At 43.3% G+C, this 20,082-nt stretch overlaps 1 protein-coding gene across 2 annotated transcripts in view; it reads right to left on the bottom strand.

Annotated features, from left to right (window-relative positions):
* The window catches only part of ACSL4 (acyl-CoA synthetase long chain family member 4), a 34,107-nt gene extending 15,627 nt beyond the window's left edge, over positions 1-18,480 (bottom strand). The window contains exons 1-3 of one of the 2 annotated variants that reach the window (XM_030498364.1): positions 18,224-18,480; positions 16,754-16,833; positions 1,863-1,909 (exon numbers count right to left, since the gene is read on the bottom strand). The gene's annotated coding sequence lies outside the window, so the exon portion shown is untranslated. The remainder of the gene's footprint in view (positions 1-1,862; positions 1,910-16,753; positions 16,834-18,223) is intronic. The other variant, XM_030498365.1, reaches the window with a different exon arrangement.
* Positions 18,481-20,082: the final 1,602 nt, after the last annotated feature.

Raw genomic sequence — 20,082 nt, 5'->3', positions numbered from 1 at the left:
TGCTCTGGAGACCAAAGGGATGAATCTTTTCCACACTTGTTTGTTGCATCCACAAATATTTACTTTTCAAAGGCTTTTCCCCACTATCTCTGTTTGAATAGTGCAGGGCTGTTGAGATGAAGTCTGTCCTTCACATCATAATATTGTGTTTAAGCTCCTTGAGTAATGCTACGGTTGTATAATGATGGCAGAGGTCAACAGTTGTTTTCCCCTAAATATTTGTACTACAGAGAAAAGATACAGATCTCTTTACTGCTTTTCAGGATATATCAATGTATATTCAGATTAAAATGTATCTTGAAACAGATTCCTCAAAAGTCTACGTGTTGTAATCTAAAAACTATATAATATTCCAAAACTGCTTTAACAACTTTGCTCCAGCAACTGAATTTTTCATCTTACTACTTTTCAGCTATGAATGTCAGACTCTTGGGAAAAGGATTACACAGATCTGCTTTTCTCCCTCCAAAAACTACTTCAATATAGGTATTTCAGAACTCCAGGTATGGAAAATGGAATCCAATTTGACCAATTTAATCCAATTTAAAATAAAGCACAATTTGGCAAGGTTTTGACAGAAGCCTTTCCTCATTAAGGAGAACTGGGCCTGAATAAACACTGAAGGTGACTGGGAGAAAACCAAAAGCATCTTAGCAAGCCTCAGTTCTGGATGCACAGCCCTCTGGTCTGTAACTAGCCTGTGCTGGCACAGAAAAGATACAGGTTCTTATCTTCTTCTGGGTGGCACACAAGCATGGCACGAGCGATGCTCGTGGCAGGCAAAATAAGTTAGAGGTGCACTAACACAAGTGCCCTCAGACACAGGGCAGCGAGTAACACTGCCTGTGGCTTATCCCAAAGCCCACTCTGATGGACAGAATCTAATAGAAATATGATGAGAATAGGGGAATTTTCAGGGCTCCATCAAGAATTAGGAGAACGTGGGCACACCCCAAAAGGAACCTCGATGAATGTATCTGGCAGCTTCAGGTGATGAGGGAGGCTACAATTAAGATTTCAGGTTAAACCAGATGACTGCTACTAACAGCGTAGGTTGTTGGGGTTTTTAATACGATCAACATCTGCAGTTGTGTTGTAGCCAGTATCTTCCATTGGTAATGGAAGATTAAGAGATCTGCAGATACTTAAAATAACACTATTGCCAAGTTCATTTTTTAATTACATTTATAGAATTCATTTCTAGTGAATAACAGTCTAATGTACTGCACTAAGCTCAGACTTGTTCAGAAAGAGTGTTCCACATATTTCTGTTTATGAAAAGTGAACACTCCATTCTTTTCAAAACATATCAGCTTATTCTGCTCTAGTTAAGCTCTTCACCAGCAACTGCTCAGCAGGCAAACCTCAGCAGAAGACATAGCACTTCACTTCCCCAAGCTCCAGTTCTCTAAAATGAAAGTTTCCTGGTTTATACTACAAATCTTGTGTATTTTCATCCCAGTTAATTCAGTGCTCCCAAAGCAGCAGTTGAGCTTGTGTTAAAACAAAAGCCAGCCATGGTGCTAAGACTGCAGTAAGGAACCTTCAGTGCACGCCAGGGTTAGACACAATGCTGCACGTGAAATAAACCCCACAGAGAGCTCCCGCTGCTCTGCACCTCCCAGCATAAGGCGTGTGACCAGACACAGGGACTTGGATAAAAAGCAGGAATACTTCAGAAAGTGTTTATGAGAACAGATAACTTGGCTAATCTGTACACTTTTGTGGTAATTTAAAATGTTTCAGTTCTAATTCTTGATAGACATCAGTTGGAAAAACGTAGTAAGTCCCAAAAAGACAAACTTTGCCTTTTTCTTTGGACATACTCATATGAAAACTGACACACACACAAAGGTACTTACAAGGTATCTGACAGCAGTGACCGAGGTCTTTTCAGTGTTGATTAGATCTACATTAAAACACAAAAAAACCCCTCATGAGGTAAATTTTACTTATTACTATTACATGCTGCGTGTTCACAAAAACCTACAGTCCAAGCTTACCACAGAAAACAAAAAACCAATGTGAGCTGACATTGTGAGCACTGACACTGTTTTACAGATGCCACAGATGGAAGAGATGTTCTTTCACTTTGATATCCCCAATTAAAAGCTTCAGAGGCAGATAACATGCGACACTCTATTCTCGTCCTGCAGCCAAGGCCACAGAACAAAGTCTGAAATCAGAGCACAGGTTCTGGAGCAGAAGAGGCACTCCTCTCTTTGTAATTTGTCACTAATTTAACTAAAAATGTAAGAAACAACTGGCAATCTTTTTAATACAGAAAAAATAGCTTTTAAATAGCCACAAAAGCTTATGAGACTAATAGCAAAAGCGTGCGTGGGGAACAGGGACAGGGTTTATGGCTCTGGAAGCAACTATTCACAGAGGAGGAAATGTTCTCATCTTCTCTGCATTTAACTATTCAAACAGAACAGCATCAACTTACCCAGCGTTTGCACCCACTACTAGAATGTCTAAGTGTAACTCAAAACCTAAAGAAGTACCTGCACCTAGAAACTTGATCCTTTGCAGTTTAATAAGGCAGCAAATGATCTTTGCTAGGAAAGGCTTTAATTAGCCAAAGCCCAAAACACTCGTAAAGGTTTAATACTGGAAGTAAACAAATAGCAGTGTTTATTGTCCTTCCTCTGGTATTAAAAAGCTTGCCAGGGATCCCATTTACTATGTAATAGCATGATTAGAAGCAAACACACTTCTTTTTCTATCTACTTCATTTATTGCAATTTTAAAAACATTTTTTCATAGTGTTAGGAAAGCCTTCTGGTGAGACAGATGCCATTAGTGCAGGGAGTATTCTACCTACTGACAGGGTAGTATCCTAGTTTGTGAAGAAAACCTGCAATGTGCAAAACAAGAAGTTGCTTAGTTTAAAACCAGCACCGGAGGAAGTCCCGGTTCCCCTGCAGCCGAGCTCCTGCCAACTTTAAATGGAGACACAGTTCTGGCTTTAGCATAAGTACTAAGGGCTGACTCCTTTCAGGAAGTTCTGAAATCTTCCAAAACAATCCAGTATGAATAAGGAACAACTATTTCCGGAATTTCTCAAGCATTCAGGCATTGGAAACCACAGTAAGTGTTCATAACCTGTAAGTGGAAAGGTGGTTCTACATGGTGAAAAAAACCCGCGAGGTGACCTGAGTCAGTACGTAGGTTATTAGTTACAGTCAGGTTTTGGAAGGGAATAATCAATATCTGGTAGTCTTGGATTTGTTCCAGTACTGGCACTGAAAGAGGCTAGGATTTCAAAAAGAAATGTCAAACAGACAGAAATATCCCATCGCCAGGAAGAGGCAGCAAGTTTAAACACAGTAAGTGCATACTATCGGGCTCTCTACCCATTTTGATTTTCCAGATTTATACAGATGAGAAGACTGTGACTAAATAACAGTAAGAGTTAGAAGAATCTTGTGGCTAACTGCAACTCTTTCGGGGTTAGAAACATTGAAAAAAGAAAAACTAAGGGAAATGATTCAGTTCTTGCATCACGTCAGTGCCTTTAAGAAAATAAACTGTCATTCTTAATGCAAGTTACTCATGGTAGAAAAGAAAGTACACGAGGTCCGGGTTTTGTTCGTTTCTACAGGCAGATTTCTACATATTTTCCTCTTACACAATTTTGTATGTCAAAGAGCAGTGAAAACTCCAGAGGTAAATCTGATCAAACACCAGCAGGTTTCAGAAGTGCTTTTGTGCTCTACCCACAGAATAGCAGCTCAAAGCCTGAGAGTTTTCAAGAGCTCTTACTATGTCTGTACAGCATAAATACTGTGTTCCAACAAACAGGGAGAGGGGGAAAGTCACATATAGTGGATGCTGATACAAATCAAGGATCCCTGTTTAAATATATATATATTCTATGTGAAATAGCAAAACCACACATAGTATTAGGAAATCTTGTTTCTCTTACTGCTGCTTAAGAAGGAGGTAATACAACGTTTTAGTTAGCTACTAAGCAAAGATCAGATTAATTTTTGCTTTCAATAAAAATACTACTGTTGTCCTTTATATTCACTACGTCTGTTTTAGTACCTCAGAACATTATATGCACTTAATGTCAATCAGGAAAAAATAATGCATTTGTGTCAAGTGTCATGCACCCATTGCTATAACAACTTGTAGTGGAAACCGGACCAGCCAGGCTTAGCCAGGATTTCTCAATCATCCAACAGACTGGTGTGAAACTTTCGCTCCTAATCTTGTACCATGAGGGCAAGCAAATATTTGATGAAAGGGTAAGAGCTGTTTGTGTGCCCCAAAGGCAGAAAACAAAAAAGGCCAAGGCAAGATTACACAAGTGAAAGCTGCCCAGTGAGAACACACTGAACTGGGAAGGGATTTCCTCTAGATCCACCTCTGTTACTTTTGCCTCAGTAAATTCTACCCCAAATCTCCACTGTAAATACTTGAGGCTCATTCACTCCAACGCTCTCTCTCTTACAAGCCCATACTTAAGATGTGCTGGTTATGCTGTAATCTGATTAAAAGCCTAAGGTACACAAGGTTTCAAGTCAATCCAATTTATGCTACAGTATTGTGGATGGTAGCAGCCACTGTAACTAACAGCAAACTCAGCTGTTCCATCACTTTTGTGGTAAGGCAAGTAAGGGAGCAGCATCCTTTTGTTTCACTGGCATTTTAGCTCATCAACATGGTGAGGAGGTGGCCTGTACAGACAGTATTTCAGAGAAGATTAGAAAAAGAGAAAATCTACAACTGAAAAATACTAGTATTAGCTCTAAACTCCTCCAATAGCTACAAAATGTAGTTGGGACAAAGGGCACAAAAATTGAAAAGGAAAATACATCTTCTATACTAATAAAGAAGTGTTGCAACCTGATCCCCTCAATACATACCCCAATCTCATCAGGCATTATGGCAGATGTTATACTCTTACTCCAATGTTTCAACAGCAGAGATAGCAACTGTACTGTTTCCACACAGCTTTTTAAAACAAGCCTGTGAAAAGGCAAGCAGCATGATGATGGACAAATTTCAGAGGCTATGTGGTTGTGGAAGGTTTCCAGCAAAAGCTGTGTAAGCAGTCAAGTAAGAATTTATCATCTCTTCCCACATGTAATAAAGATGGACCAACTGACTAGTTGTGTGTTCAGCTACACAACCATTTTGCAATGGAGAGGTTGTGACTTACATTGCCCTGATGGCCCAGGTAGCAAGATTTAAAGATTTATGTTATCATCATCTTTTTATTTTCTGATTCTTTGTCAGTAGTAAAGTGCTTTGCAAGAATACCAAAGTAGTGGTCTGTCCTAAGGCTGCTGAATTATACAGACGAGATCAAATCAGTTTGAGACATACAAATACAAAGCCATATTTGCCACCTCTTCCATAAGGTTCTTCTTGCCTGCACGCATTGAAAGGGTTACTTCTTTCATGTAACTTCTGAAACTATGCCCCCATTTCATCTCACTCAGCCATGAATGGATCATCAGACTTTGCTTCTGTCTCCCAATTGGAACACATCTGGTATAAAGCAGGAATTCAAAGCTGGGTTTCTTAACAGAAGCTGGTTTCTTAACAGAAAAGTTAAGAACGGCTTTCCTTGCATTTTCAGAAGTAAATAACTGATGTACAGTGTTTTACAGTCTTCAGTCAGATGTTTCTGTACTATTAATGAACATGTGATGGGGGTATTGCAGCTACACAAGTTACGTGCTAGATGCTTCCCTGGGTCTTGTGAGCATTCATTTTTATTTGTTTTCAACTTATTGGCAGTAGAGCCTTGGGCGACATGGTCTAGTGTGAGGCGTCCCTGCCCATGGCAGGGGGTTGGAACTGAATGATCTTAAGGTCCTTTCCAACCCAAACCATTCTGTGATTAGGAACATATGCATGGACAACAGGCTGCTTAACAATTAGGGTGCTCATCTCCCCTCTTATGTTATTATCCATTGCTTATGATAATCATTCCAACAACATCTTTTCACAGCATAAGGAAATTAGGACATTGGGTGCTTTTTGTTTTGCAAGTAAAGATGGATTATAGCAAACAATCTCCCTGGCTAAAAGTTTTTCAGAATTTATCCAGAGACACTGTATTTATGCTTATGCCTGTTGGGTGCAACTGCTTCACTGATGCCTGCAGTGCATGCATTCAAGTTCAGACTCTGATCAAGCCATGGTATTAGGGTTGGAAAATGTTAATGATGTTCCACTCAACAAGGCAAAAAACTTCATTAATGACATCACCCTGGCTGCATAGATTAAACATCAACGCTGTTTCCTGGCCTTAAGTCTGTTATGTTACCAAACATCTGGACAGCATGACCAAGGAGGAATTGTGTGTGCTCTTGTGATGACGCATTAAAAATACTGAAAAGATGGTGTTCCCAATACAAAATGAAATAGTAACATGAACTATTACTACATAAGAACAAAAGTTAGAAGAAAGTAAACACTGAAGAATTCCTTTCTAAATAGGATTCAGCTGATAGATTCATCTGAGCAAAGCTCAGTAACATGAGCACAGGACAGCCAGTCATTAAAAGCTACTTCCTTTATTTATAGATTTCCTGAAATCTGGCAGCATTGCTCTGTAATAACCTTTAGTGAAAGGAGCAAGTCAAACAGTAAAATGTTAAAGTGCATGAGCACAGGTCCAGTCCAGCAGGCAAACATGCAGAGTAATGACAAAGATCATCATAATCCCTCTTAATGCTCTATTGAGAAAGTCCAGTAACATTAACCTCCTGTGCTCTATTGAAATCCAGACACAATAATGGACTACAACAGCCTCTCCCTTTCCCTGTAGTTACATACTTCTTTTTAAATGTCTTGCCAAAAGCAACTGTTGTGTAATTTAACAGACTGGAGTTCTAAATACTATTCTCTTCCTTCAGAAAACGGGACTGTCTCTTCAGCTTTCCTTTTGACAAGAAATTCTGTCACCAGTTGTATATTTACCTTTATTGCTTTTCCAAACCTCTGTCTCTCATCAGTTGCATTCGGTCGCTTCCTTCTCAGGTATTGGTCATAGTTTACATAGTGAAATTAATTACATGCTTAAAAAAGGTGGGGGGGGGAAGGAGAAGTAAGTGTTCCTGCTGGTGTACTGCAGTAGCAGAGTTTTGCCTACCCAAAAGGGTACTGGGGCTGCAGAGGGGGTTTCTAAAGTTCTTTCAGGCTTTCCAAAGTTCTGTGGGGACGGCCAACAGGAGGAGCACCAGAGCTGGGTAACACACATTCCCTCTTCTCCTGGAGCTCACATCCAAACGCAAATTCCTCCCTTCTTTGTGACTAAGCAAAAAGCATTGGGCTTTCTTATTTGTAATCCGGAGAAACTCTGTCCTTGCAGATGTTCGACAGACAGAACTGGGTGTACTCTTAGAAAATACAAGTTTAAGAGAACTGTTCCCACCCATGGTCATTTGAGTTGGTGGCCCCTGAGGTTTCCAGCATGAGCCAGCTCTGGTTTTCATTTTCACTGTGTAATGAAAACAGTTTTGGACTCAACAAAGATGAGGAGCAAGTGTATCCATCTTCTGCACAAGCACAGTCTTTTCCAGTGATGATGGTTTCTGTATGTTTAAGGAACTGAAATTTATTGTGGTCTTAATGCAACAGTCTGTTGCTTGCTTCATGGTGACCCTGTCCTATCACTTTCTAGCCAAACAAACCTAGATGCATTTCTAGATGACTATCATCTCCAGATCCACAGAATTCCCAAATAAAGATTTACCTAAGACAGGATTTCATACTGCAACCTTAAACTCTTACTAGATTTACTAGATCATAACAGTTCTTTGATTTGATCTGCACTTCAAAGAGGTAGTGAGGTGACCAAGAGAATTTCAGTACATTTTCTCCTACAAGGCAAAGTGCACATTCGAGTTTTAACAGCTCAGTTTTCTGAGCAGTGTGACACCACCAAACCAGGAAAACAATGCAAAAGTAATGTGAACATGAGAATTTATACTGAGACAGGAGAACCAGGTAGAACCTAGCACAATCCTTCGAGAAGTTAACAAAATGGAGAAAACAAAGGACCTCTGAGACAGTTTTAAACGGCGAGGTTTTGAACTTCACCACCCCCAATACACAAGCACGCACATTTATCACACTCATTTACAGACACCCACATGCTGAAGGTGTACAGTTTCAGAGGCAGGCAGCTTTTGATGTTCTCAGTCCAAAATACCCAAGTAGCTTCTGCAGAACCCAGAGGACACGCTCACAGGACTGGGTCACAGTATCCCCTGCTCGAAGCCCACGCTGAGAACAGAGAGAGCCCCGAGCGAGACCAGACCACGGAGGTGTGTAACTGTGTTATCGCAATCGTGCCTGTGCTAAATCATCCTCCCCTGCAGCAGAACATGCCAGCACAGGACAGCCCTGCACCAGCACAGCCAGTAGCTTCCTGAAAGGAATTTGTTCAAGCCCTGACGGCCCAGAGACATAAAAAAAGCGTGTGACCATTTGCAGCAAACCACACAGCTAGAACTCGGGGAGCTGGATGGCACAGCTTGCTATTTAGGTAACCAGATCACCTTTAATATGAATACAGCATGAGTCACAGTAGCAACTGCAGAAGGAGGAATCTGTTTGTATAGACCATACAGACAGTAAAGTGGTCTTAGATTTAACAAATTCTGAAGGAAGCATGAAGAGGAAATTGATGCTGTTGACCATTCAGCTTATTTTTAGGAACTTTTCTGCTCTGAAAAAGGGGCAGGAAAATCCTTAGTATGACACTGTGTATCACACAGTAATTTATGGTTAGTAATAAAAAAAGATATAATTTAATTTGTTAATTTAAGGAAAGGTAAACTTATAAACCAAGAGGTAATAAGGAATAAATTTATTAAACCACTTTGAGGAACACCAATGAATTACCTTAGAGAAACAGCCACCTTATCCTTATCTCACCCTTTCAGAGAATAAGGTCAAACACCCCCCTTTACATTTGCATCCAGTGTCTGGGCACAGAGCATGACTCAGAAAGGTGGGAAAACATCATTTTCCAAACAGTAACTTTTTAAGTGGGTTGTACCTGAATAACTGCAATGTTTTTACACTGGGGAGTGGGGGGAGGAGGAGTACAGGCTGGTCACCACCCTTGGTCATCAGGTAACGTGAGCTGCAAAGAGCCTTACGCTTATTTCTGACCATTCGGTGTATGAGATAATCATTCATCAAACCACCTTTGAGCATTCAAAGGTGCCATTCTGGGGTTGTCAGGACTTCATGAGCAGGATGTCTCCATGATTTTCTAAGGCAAAATCTTGCTCTGATCCCTGTTGCAATTCCCACCTTCTCAGCCTGCAGCAAGCTTAGTTTCACCTTCGAGTTGTTCCTCTTCCCTGCGGTGATACATTTCATAATGAAAGCACTTTTGAACATGCTGTTCAAACAGAGGAGCTCATAAAAATGCAAAACTATTTGCATGCTTATGAAATAAACAATCCATATTTCAGATTGAAAAGTAAACACATCTATCTACCAAAAGCACAAAAACAAGGCTATTAAATTCTGTATTACATTACACTCTGTATTTACACAGTGTGAATCAGCTGTATACACAGCTGTCTTCATGGAAAGTAATGTGCAAAATGACAAACTAATGGGCTGCTATGGACAGAACCTACTCCAGTCTCCCGGAGTCTGTGCTCCTACGTCTGTGCCTGGTGCAAGACAACCACAGGCACCACAAACCAGCATCTCTTGCTGCTTCTTCATCTTTCCTTTCTATTGCTGCATCACTTTGTTGTTGTTTGACATTACCACTAGTTGCAGATTTACTGTCTCAACTCTTCTGTGTAACACTCAAAGCTATGGACAGTAGTGTTGTAAAACTACTCCTTACCTGCATAGTATTGCAATTCTTTTAGTATGTATGTTTTCATTGTGCAAAAAAACCCCCAAAACAGAAACAAAAAGTGCCAGACTAGGAGCAGAAAAGAGAGGTTAGTACTTAAAGCAAGTTTTAAGATACAACACAACTTGAGCAAATTTGTCATAAACATGATATCAATGTAATGGAGACTCCAATGAAGGAGTGAAAACAGTGCAACAAGACTGCTGGTTCTCTATCAGAGTCTTCAAGTTCAGGTTCATGGCAGCTAACTCGATCCAAATCTGGACTGCAGTGACCCCACTTTGTGCCCTTGGGCTGCAAAGCTTGCAGGCAGCCAATCAACCTTTAAGTTGAGCCAGTTGTCTGACACAGCTCCCTACTCAGCCCCACAAGCGCCAGTGCGAGGGAGGAAGCGGTCACCCTGGTTTAGTTCAGCGACACAGAATTACTTCCACCTCTATGTTGTAGCCTTGTAAAAACTTGAAGCAAGCATAAAAGGGAGCTACCAGCATCAAACAGAGCTGCTGCTGCTGGCAGAAACAGCCTCCATCCATCTGCTGCTGTCCCAGCCTGTCCCCTCCCTTTTGCCAAGAGCCAGTGAGTGAGCACTGGCTGCGGCTTCTGCACGCTTGGTGTGTGCATGGGAGCGAGGGTTAGGAAAAAGGCAAAGGGAAGCTGTAGCGTGATAGCTAACCTACTTTATCTTTATTGAAAGCCCACAAAGAAAGCCCAAACACTATTCCTAAAGGGCTTATGAAAATTTATTACAGATTTTATATATTCCAGAATACTTTAATACGCATAATTTGTTATTTATTGAAGGTCAGGAATTCATACTCTTCCTAATCCAAAGTGGCTGTGTGGCACAGGAAACAGCAGCTGACTACTGAGTTGACAGTTTAAGCTACGAAACGAATGCCCTCATTCATAAATTGCTGGCTTTTGCTATGAGCCAACATGCAGCGTGCAGCGATATGCAGCTTCCAGCTCCTCACACTTAACTGGCACATTGGAAGAAGTGACATTTCATAAGCTACAGCTGAGCAGCCTCCAAGACAAAACACATTTGTTGAGAATGACTCACTGTGTATTTTACTTATCATGTACTTCAGGTAAACTGAACTTAGATCTTTTCAAAAGATGTACAACTACTGGAAAGGAAGCACAAAGCACGTGACAGATTGTTTGGGCTACGTGAAGCGTTTCAGCAAATCTGACCACTTACTTACATCAATTTGTTTTTTTTTTCTCTCCAGCAGGATACTTGCATCCTGTTACCATCAAGTATCACAATACAGGCTCTTTGTAATTGTACCACTAGCTTCACCCAGCCCTGCAAACTCAACAGGACACGGATGGCAGCGTTCATTTAAATGTGGACTCATTCAGCTGTACGTGCCCCCTGCCATAAATCAGTGCGGAACTGTGAACTGCAACATTGCATGAAGTTAGAGCAAATGCTTTGTAGTAGCTGCTCACCTGTAGCCTGACTTGACAGACAGTGAATGCTCCTCGTGTCTCACTGAGTGCGAGGAACTGATAAAGCAGAGGATTAGATGAACACTCATTATTTGCAGTCTAATGTTCCTCTAAACACAACTTTCAGTAGACTTTTTGGTTCAAGTTGTGCAGGTGGCTCCTGATGTACAGAAATGGACATTAAATTTACAAACCTTTTTGATATTTATTTAAAATATCAACTCAGACTTGCCTCCAGCTGAGCAATCACTGCATGCACACAGAATAGGAAGTTTTTGTTTTGGGAAAGTTCTTGTTTTAGCAAATACTGTTGTAGATGAAGCTTGCTATTGATCTGAGTAAGCTGGATGTAGCATAACTTTAGCCTGCTCTTTAGAAGATCAGCAAGAGACTGACTTTAGTTTCAGGCGCATCAGTACATGTTATCCTGAACCAAGGAGCAAAGTCCCTATGTTAGAGCCAAGTAGCTAACATAAAAAATTCAGTGACAGGAATCAAGAGCCATGTCCAAGTGATGCTGTGGAGAACGGAGACATGATCCAAGGAGGAACAGTAGGTTCTCTCCTGTGCCTACAGCAGGCTCAGGGCAGGAACTGCCTTGCACTAGGCCCATGTCAGCCCCTCTGGCTGTCTGCAGCTGGGGCCTTTGGGTTCCGCAGCCAGAAATAGGCATGTTGGAAAATAATCCCAGGAAAAGCTATCGGATGTGACAGTATGACAGTGCTTCCGTCCGTAAAAGCATCTGTGCAACTGAGGGATAGCGGGGAAAAGCTCACACTAGCAGACTCTGAAAGAAAACTGAACATGAGCATTACCTCTGTTCTTACTGTGAGACGTAACAAAGATTTTCCAGCAGCCTAAAGAAGTGCCTCAGGGCACACGTGTGCTCTGCACAAACCATTTACTTGGCTTAGATCTCTTTTCCAAGCAACTGAATTGGGAAATACAAAACAGAACATGCTCATAAACTCCTGACTGAACAGAATCTCTTTGTGGTGTAACACTTAATATTGTAATTTATTCAGTTCTTCTCTATGCTAGTGTTTTTCTACTCTTTCTGTGAGCAGGATTAGTGTAAACCCTGGCAGTGTTCAAGGCCACGTTGGACAGGGCTTGGAGCAACCTTGTCCAGTGGAAGGTGTCTGTGCCTGTGGCAGGGGGTTGGAACTGCATCAGCTTTAGGGTCCCTTCCAACCCAAACCAGTCTGGGATTCTATGAAACGAGGCCCTTAAAAAGGCTTAAGCGTCACTTACCAAGGAGAGCAGTTATTCAGCTATTTTATGGGCTACTCTCCATTTCTGACAATGGAGCTGAGTGGATGGTTTATAAGGGATGTAACAGTTGCAGAAGTGGACAGAAGCATGGCTGAAAATGTAACTATTTGGGAATGGGAGGAAGTTAAGAAATGCAGAGCAGCACATGCATGTTTGACATGGTTTGAGTTGCATTGTTTATAAAGGTCAAAAATTTCAGCATGGGAACGAAGGTGTTTGAGTGGAACCACACACGGGTGTGCAACAGGCACCCCTGCTCCCTGAGCCCTCCCTTGCAGACGTGTGCTGGGGCTGCCATGGAAGTGCAATATTCAGTAAGAAGCTCAGCTAAAGCGACTATCGCTACAGCAGTTACTGTTCTAAAGTTACTCTGCAAACACACAAACAAGCAGTTTTATAAACCAGACCTCGACCTGTAGTAACTATAGTTGGAACTGCACGTACAGAGGAAAACCTCAGTTAAGATGTAGTTCAGAACATGTATCTTGTTACGTGTACAACAGTGGCTTAGAAAATGCACAATAACCATCCTTTCATGTTACCTGAATCTACTGTTGTGTCTCCTAGAATATAAGTCACATGTACTAAGTATTATTTAAACTTAAAACACTATACAGTTAAAGCACCTAGCTAAGCAGAACAAGGATAAGAGTACGCTGTACTGTTTTCCCTTTAAAATGGGTTGCACAGTGGCATAAAATAGTTTAAAAACAAACACAAACCAGGTCTGCTGTATGGATCCAACAAGTGATTTTGCAAAACATGACCATTAGCTAGATGTTAAAAAGTTTTCGCATGTTGGCCATGCTTATACTCTAACAAAAGCACAACGTGATAGGCTAAACATGCCATTTACAGGTATTTTTAAAGTAAATGATAAAGAATTTTCTTAAGAAATCCTCTGAGCATTTCTGTAACTGTCTTGGTATTACTCTCAATCTCTTTCTATAATCAGGAGAGTTAAAACAGAATACCACTTCAGAGCTATTAAAATAATAATGTAAGAGTGTCTTTAATTAGCACAAATTCTAAGAGCACAAGCACTGGAATGTAATGTGCTATTTTAAGGCTGTCCTTGTCACATCAGCTTGTTTCTAGTCTCACAGGCTTTCAAGCATACTTAGATATTTTTTAATTTTTATATATATGTTAATATTCTAACTGCCATTATACTCCTATGCTATAAACTATTCCCCATTATCAGTGTATGAAGATACAGGCATTTTCCCTGCACACCAACAGAAGTGATGAGCAAAAATCATGAGCTGAGCTGCAGCATCATCACACAGTTTGAAGTAGAACAGATGCACTCACAGGTATTCGGCTCCAGTTTCTGACACTGAACAGCTGCTATTGACAGAGCAATGAATGTATAATAAGAATTAAAACGCAAATAAATCTATTGTCTAATAGGCAAGTTACAAATGTGCTTTTAGAAAAAGATGCTGAACTGATGAAGCAGGAGCATACTCTGGCAAATCAATAGTCACATCCATATACATTCAAGGAAATCCTAGATCATTAGTTTTGTCCTCACTGAACAACAGTGGTATTCAAGTATCATGGATTTAAGAGTCTTGGTTTTAAAGTGATAACCAAGGATCCACCTTGGATCACTTTAAATCCGAGACTCTTAAATCTGTGATAATTGGCGGATCGCTTTATCTCTACCTTGGAGATAAAGATACCTCACCTTGAAGCCCAGTCACCTCCCAGCTGAACAACATCCATCGATTTGGCATTAACTCTACTATGAAAACCACACAAAGTTTAAATAAAGGGGGGAGGAGGGGATGGAGAATAAAGGTATTTTCTCAGTATCTAGGATTCCTTACAAAACACTTTACTGAGGTGAAAAGTACTCTTTAATCTCAGCGCCAACTCCCAAGTGCTTAGCTCTATCTGAAGCAGAGAAAGGGAAGCAATTCCTCAGGTCCTTCACATTGCACAGCTATTAACACAAAAGCAAAGCAAATAAAACACATGCTGATTTTCAGATGCGGTGGCATTAGCTCCAACTTCACTTCCATCAACAGCAACTCACAAACTGTAGAAAAACCGAATGAGCCATGATACAAACTGACATCCCGGCAAGATGCTGGCTAAAGGCAAACACTTCCCACCCCTGCCAGCCCCAAGCCCACAGTCACCTTTCCTTACTTGTTCTGCTCCTCCATTTCCCAAGGCTGCTTGTGCTATTTATTTCCTTGCTGAAAAACGGTTCAATGCGCCCTCTGAGTTTTCTACTATATTTGGGATCATCTTAAAATGCAAAATAACTCCGCAGCCAGTTGTACCAACACGCCTCACTCACACACACTCCTCATATCTAACCTCTGCAGAAGATCAAGTTCAAGCCAGCTCCAAGTTTAGTCCCGACTCCAGAGCTACTATGAGCTATGGCAGCACAGCTTAGGAGTAGCATGGTAGCCCAAATAGTAGAAAGGCTTTCTGTGCAGGGCAACAACAGCAGCATAAGGACTTGCCACCCCCACAACTCATTCCTAGCCTCTGTATCATGCACTGTTGGGTAAATAATGCTGTGCACATCTGGCACACGATTAAAGCAATACCTTGATTACAGGTACACTTTATATGAATATTAGGTAAGAACTGATAGCTCTAAGAAGTGGGGCAGGGAAAGCAGACCTGCTGTTGCTTAATGTACGTCCAGTTACTTCTGCTGCTCTCAGCCAAGCAGCTCAGTGCGGATCACGCCGGGTACCTACTGCAAAACCAAAACTGAAACCACTGAGTCTCCAAGGCAGTTCTGGCAGCTGGTCAGAGCTCTTCCTCTTTGCAAGCACAAGCCTTATTCCATACACTGCCTTTTAGTTCACATCCGTATAAAACGAGTGAAAACTCTCACAGCTCCAGCACATCCAGGATTAAGGTGAGGTTCTCCCCATCCACCACTCAGACCACAAACACCCATCTGTGATAAGGGCCTTGGCAGGCTTTGTGTCCACCACAGATCATTACAGGAACCTGCCACACCACTTCCAGCGTGTGCTTTACTTTCAGTGCAATTACTCTGTGAGCAAGTGGCCACAGAAGAAATAACCAGTGCTGTGTTCAGCTTTCGTTTTTACATGCCCGTCTACCAGAGTTCAAGATTTGGAGCAAACACACAGATACCAAGAGTGTCAGCAGATGTTGGGTGATGCTGATTTCCCTCACCCACCCTCAGCTGAAAAACCCAAGGAAACGAAAAGCAACAGCAAAGGATTAATAATTCCAGAGGAGAAATACTTTAAGCTTTCCCTCAGGCCCTTCTGTACAGGTAGTCTATTCCACTAAGCACCTTCCAAATGGTAATGTGACAGAGAGCAACCCCAGTTACAGGGAGAAGAGAACGTAACTGTGAAATGATGATGAACACCCAAGCAGTCACTCTTTAGCTGCTGTAGAACGCAGGAGAATTAATCAGCCAACTTTGAGATGTGCCTTCCACAACAAGCGTGGAAGACATTGCACCATCTAAATAACAACCCACTCTAGGAACAAATGGAATAAAACTAAGTTTTCTCAGGAAATTGCTTCCCTCCTTCCATGAAACTTCCTTCTCTCCTGAGAATAAATATCCTGAAGCACAGTAACCAGATGCTTGGTTGCATATACAATGAAGATTTCCCTTAATAATTAACTCCAACTCTTTTTAGCTCAAGTAATTCCTTATTCAGAACAGTTTTCTCATAAGCAAACACTCATTTGTCATGTTAACTACCCGATTCTATTTAGTAATCATTAACTTCAATAGATTTTGCATGTTTACTTGGCTCAGGCTACTGTTTACTATTTCATTTGGCTATTATCTTCATTTAATCAATGTAATAGGCTGCATCTATTTTATTAGATACGTATCTGAACACCACCTGGGATATATTTTTGTATCCAAGGCCTGGCCTTGGTGGTTTGTTCAAGGCTGGTTTCTCTAGTCTTGTAAAAGGGCTGAAGCATAATCCTCATGTGAGGAAGTGTCACCCACTGAACACCAGTAATTTATTGTGCTGAACACCTATAGCTGCTGATAAAGGTCAGATTATTCAATGAGCAGGCAATGGGTAACACGGTGTATGTTACAGACAGCATTAAGATAACACATGAGTAAAGTTTGCATGAGATGCAAATACCCAAATAATGAACACATCATGAAAAGCTTACCGGAGCAGGGCTCTTGGGGGGTGGCAGCTGTCTTCCTTGTTGCAAGTTAATGCAGTTCTGTAGTTTATGTCAACAGGGAACTGGCAAATACAAAGAAATGAGAAGTGAGTAAAAAATACATTAATTATTTCCTAAAAATAACTTTTATGTGGAAATATTTAAGGCTTCTGTAGAACTGGATTAAAACCACAAACTTTGCATCCACCAGTGAAGAGCAAAAGAAAAACAGAACTAAACCAAACAATCTTTCTGTAACTGGAACGTTGCTAATTCTGTCTCTTGTTTGGGAACAAAGATGGGGTTTGGGATTTATTTGTTTCAAATGTAACATTTTCATGCCTTACAAGAGAAAAAAAAAAATCCATGTCTTTAATCATTGCAGTTGGTCTAAGATGACAAACCCTAAAGATTCAAAAAGTAGAACTTAACAGATAAAAAGATCAGATGATTCTAATTCCTATTTGTACCTTTATTTGCTAGTTTTTGCACTTCAAATGAGCAAGGCTATAAATGCATGTTCATATATAGCAGTAAATGACAAACCATGTTGTATTGTATTCATATTTGTATGCTACAACAGTCCAAGATGAAATGGGCAACCAAGGAAGGTCAGATGTTATCGTTAACCTGACAATCATCTTTTATAACCACCGGGGACTACAGCTGTCCATTCACCTTATAGGAAACAATCCTTCATTTACACCAAATTTCTCTGTAACCTCTATTTATTGAGTGCCCTCATTAGAAAAAATATCGAATATGACACAATTATGTGAGGAAAAAAAGGGGCACATACACCTGCTTTTCAAATAAACCTCAAAAAAGCCCTATTGTACAAAGGCATTTTAGAACCCCGCAAGGTGAAGCTTTCCTCAGAGGAACAGCACAACAATAACACCAACCAGCCCCTTGCTTTACTTCACCAGGTGCTCTTACGATGCGAAGCAGCAAACCGTGCCCCGTGCGCAGCGCTGAGCAGTGAATCACATCGCGCTACATCAGCATCAGCCCATTCCCGAGCCCGGCCCCCTCCGCCGCACCTCGGGGGGGCTCTGGGCAGGCGATGGCGCTGCCGGTGCGCCGGGCTCCGGGGAAGGAGAGGGCGGGCGGGCCCCGGGACAGGCCGGGGAGCAGCTCCCGGAGGGAGCACCGTGAGGGCCGCGGCCGGAGGCTCCCCGCGCTCCCGGCACCTGTTCCCGGGCAACGGCCGGTGCCAGCCCCCGCCCACGGCCACCGGCGCTCCCCCGCCCAGTGCCGGGGTGCCGGGCCCGCCCGCAGCCCGCGGCTCCAGGAGCCTGGGAGAGCCCTGACCCCACGTAACCTCCCGCTGCTTCCCTCAGCTGACCCCGCCGCCTCCGCCCGGGCGCGCTGCGGCCGCGTCCCACCCCCGGCAGGGGCGGAGGATGGCCCGGAGGGGAGCGCCAGCCCCGCGCCCCGCTCCGTGCGCCCGGCGACCCTTCCGCCCCTCACCTCGCCTCAGGTGCCGCCGAGGGGCAACGCGGGGACCTGCCCCGCTCCGCTCCGTCCCGCCCTCGATCGGAGGATCCCGCCCCTCGCCGCCCTCCTTGGCCGTTACCGCCGCTCGCCCGGCCCGGCCCGGCCACACGTCCCGAAGCTGCCGGCTGAGAACGCGGCCCGCGGCGGCCCCGGCTGCTAAAATGGCTGAGGCGAGGGGGGAGCGGGGCGGGGCCAGCCCCCGCCGCCGGCCAATCCGCCGCCGCCGCCCCTCTGACGGGCATGGGGAGGGGGCGGGCCCGGAGCGAGCCCGCGGCAGGCGGGTGTCCCGGGAGCCCGAGCGGAGGGGCCGTGTGTGTGTGAGTGCGCGGCCGGGCCGTGCCCCATCAGCCTCCATCGTGCCCCAGCGGGGCTCCCAGGAGCTGTGGGTCACGGCGAACACCAGCTCCAGGCTCCCCGCTCGTGTCCGCAGTTCGAAGGGGCCCAGGTCTCCCAGGCAGGTTTGACACCCAGGTTTGCCTCCTTTGGGACACTGAGGTGAGCTGGAGGCTCCGACGGCCTTTACTCAGAGCGTAAGTAATGGGTTTCATCAGCAGCACTGACGAGAGCAACTGGGATTACTCACAGTGCAGTTCAGAAAGCCAGAGGCCACAAATATCCCTGTGATTCACGCAGGAGTTTGCCAGATGGTTTTACATGTTTAGGCGTCCAAGGCTGCTTCAGAAGAGAACTAGCACAAAATAACCAGCTTTTGACAAGACGCGCGGCCCTAACGCCATGTAAAGGCAGAGGAAACGTTTCGTGCTCCATCTCTGCTGTGCACAAGTCCAGCACAATCCTCCCCCGCCCCATATGGCCTGGGACAGAGTGTGAAAACAACACCATTACAAAACAAGCCACAGCTATATTTGGTAACAGGAGTTTGCTCCCACGAAAGACAACACCTTGCAGGAGGCTAAAATAGTCTGGCAACAACTGCAGAAGCAATGGGGATGCTGTATGCAATGGCTCTCATTCGCAGAGAAGCACAAGGCGCATCGCTTCCTCGGATGGAGGCCGCACAGAATCACTGCCTGGTTTGGGCTATATGAATTTTAGGGTGCTCCGTTATTACTTTCACTTTGTTCTAATTTGTTTCAAACCCTGGTTTGCTCAACGTCAAATCAGCACTAATGAGAGGGCCTGGATTGTGCAAGATGCCTAAAGGCACGTCTGGGTTATGCAGATTAACTATTCTTTTGATTTAACCTCCCTGTATTTAGGTAAACAAACACTACACACTTTTTTCCCTACTCAAACACTGACACATGAGCCCATTTTCATCTTTTTGTCTGTTTTCATCTTTCTCACAAACAGTAAATGGGTAAGAGAATATATTTGCAATTTGTTCCACCTCTTTTATAGAATCATAGAATCATAGAATCGTAAGGGTTGGAAAGGACCTTAAGATCATCTAGTTCCAACCCCCCTGCCATGGGCAGGGACACCTTGCCCTAAACCATGTGGCCCAAGGCTCTGTCCAACCTGGCCTCGAACACTGCCAGGGATGGAGCATCCACAACCTCCCTGGGCAACCCATTCCAGTGCTTCACCACCCTCATTGTAAAGAATTTCTTCCTTATATCTAATCTAAACTTCCCCTGTTTAAGTTTGAAGCCATTACCCCTTGTCCTACCACTACAGTCCCTAAGGAAGAGTCCTTCCCCAGCATCCTTATAGACCCCCTTCAGATACTGGAAGGCTGCTATGAGGTCTCCACGCAGCTTCTCTTCTCCAGGCTGAACAGCCCCAACTCTCTCAGCCTGTCTTCATATGGGAGGTGCTCCAGCCCCTGATCATCCTCGTGGCCTCCTCTGGACTCGCTCCAACAGCTC

The sequence above is a fragment of the Strigops habroptila genome, chromosome 9 (genome assembly GCF_004027225.2).
Source record: "Strigops habroptila isolate Jane chromosome 9, bStrHab1.2.pri, whole genome shotgun sequence".
In the NCBI taxonomy this organism is placed as follows: Eukaryota; Metazoa; Chordata; class Aves; order Psittaciformes; family Psittacidae; genus Strigops; species Strigops habroptila.
Note: the sequence above shows the minus strand (reverse complement) of the source record. Positions and strands in the feature narration are given on the sequence as shown.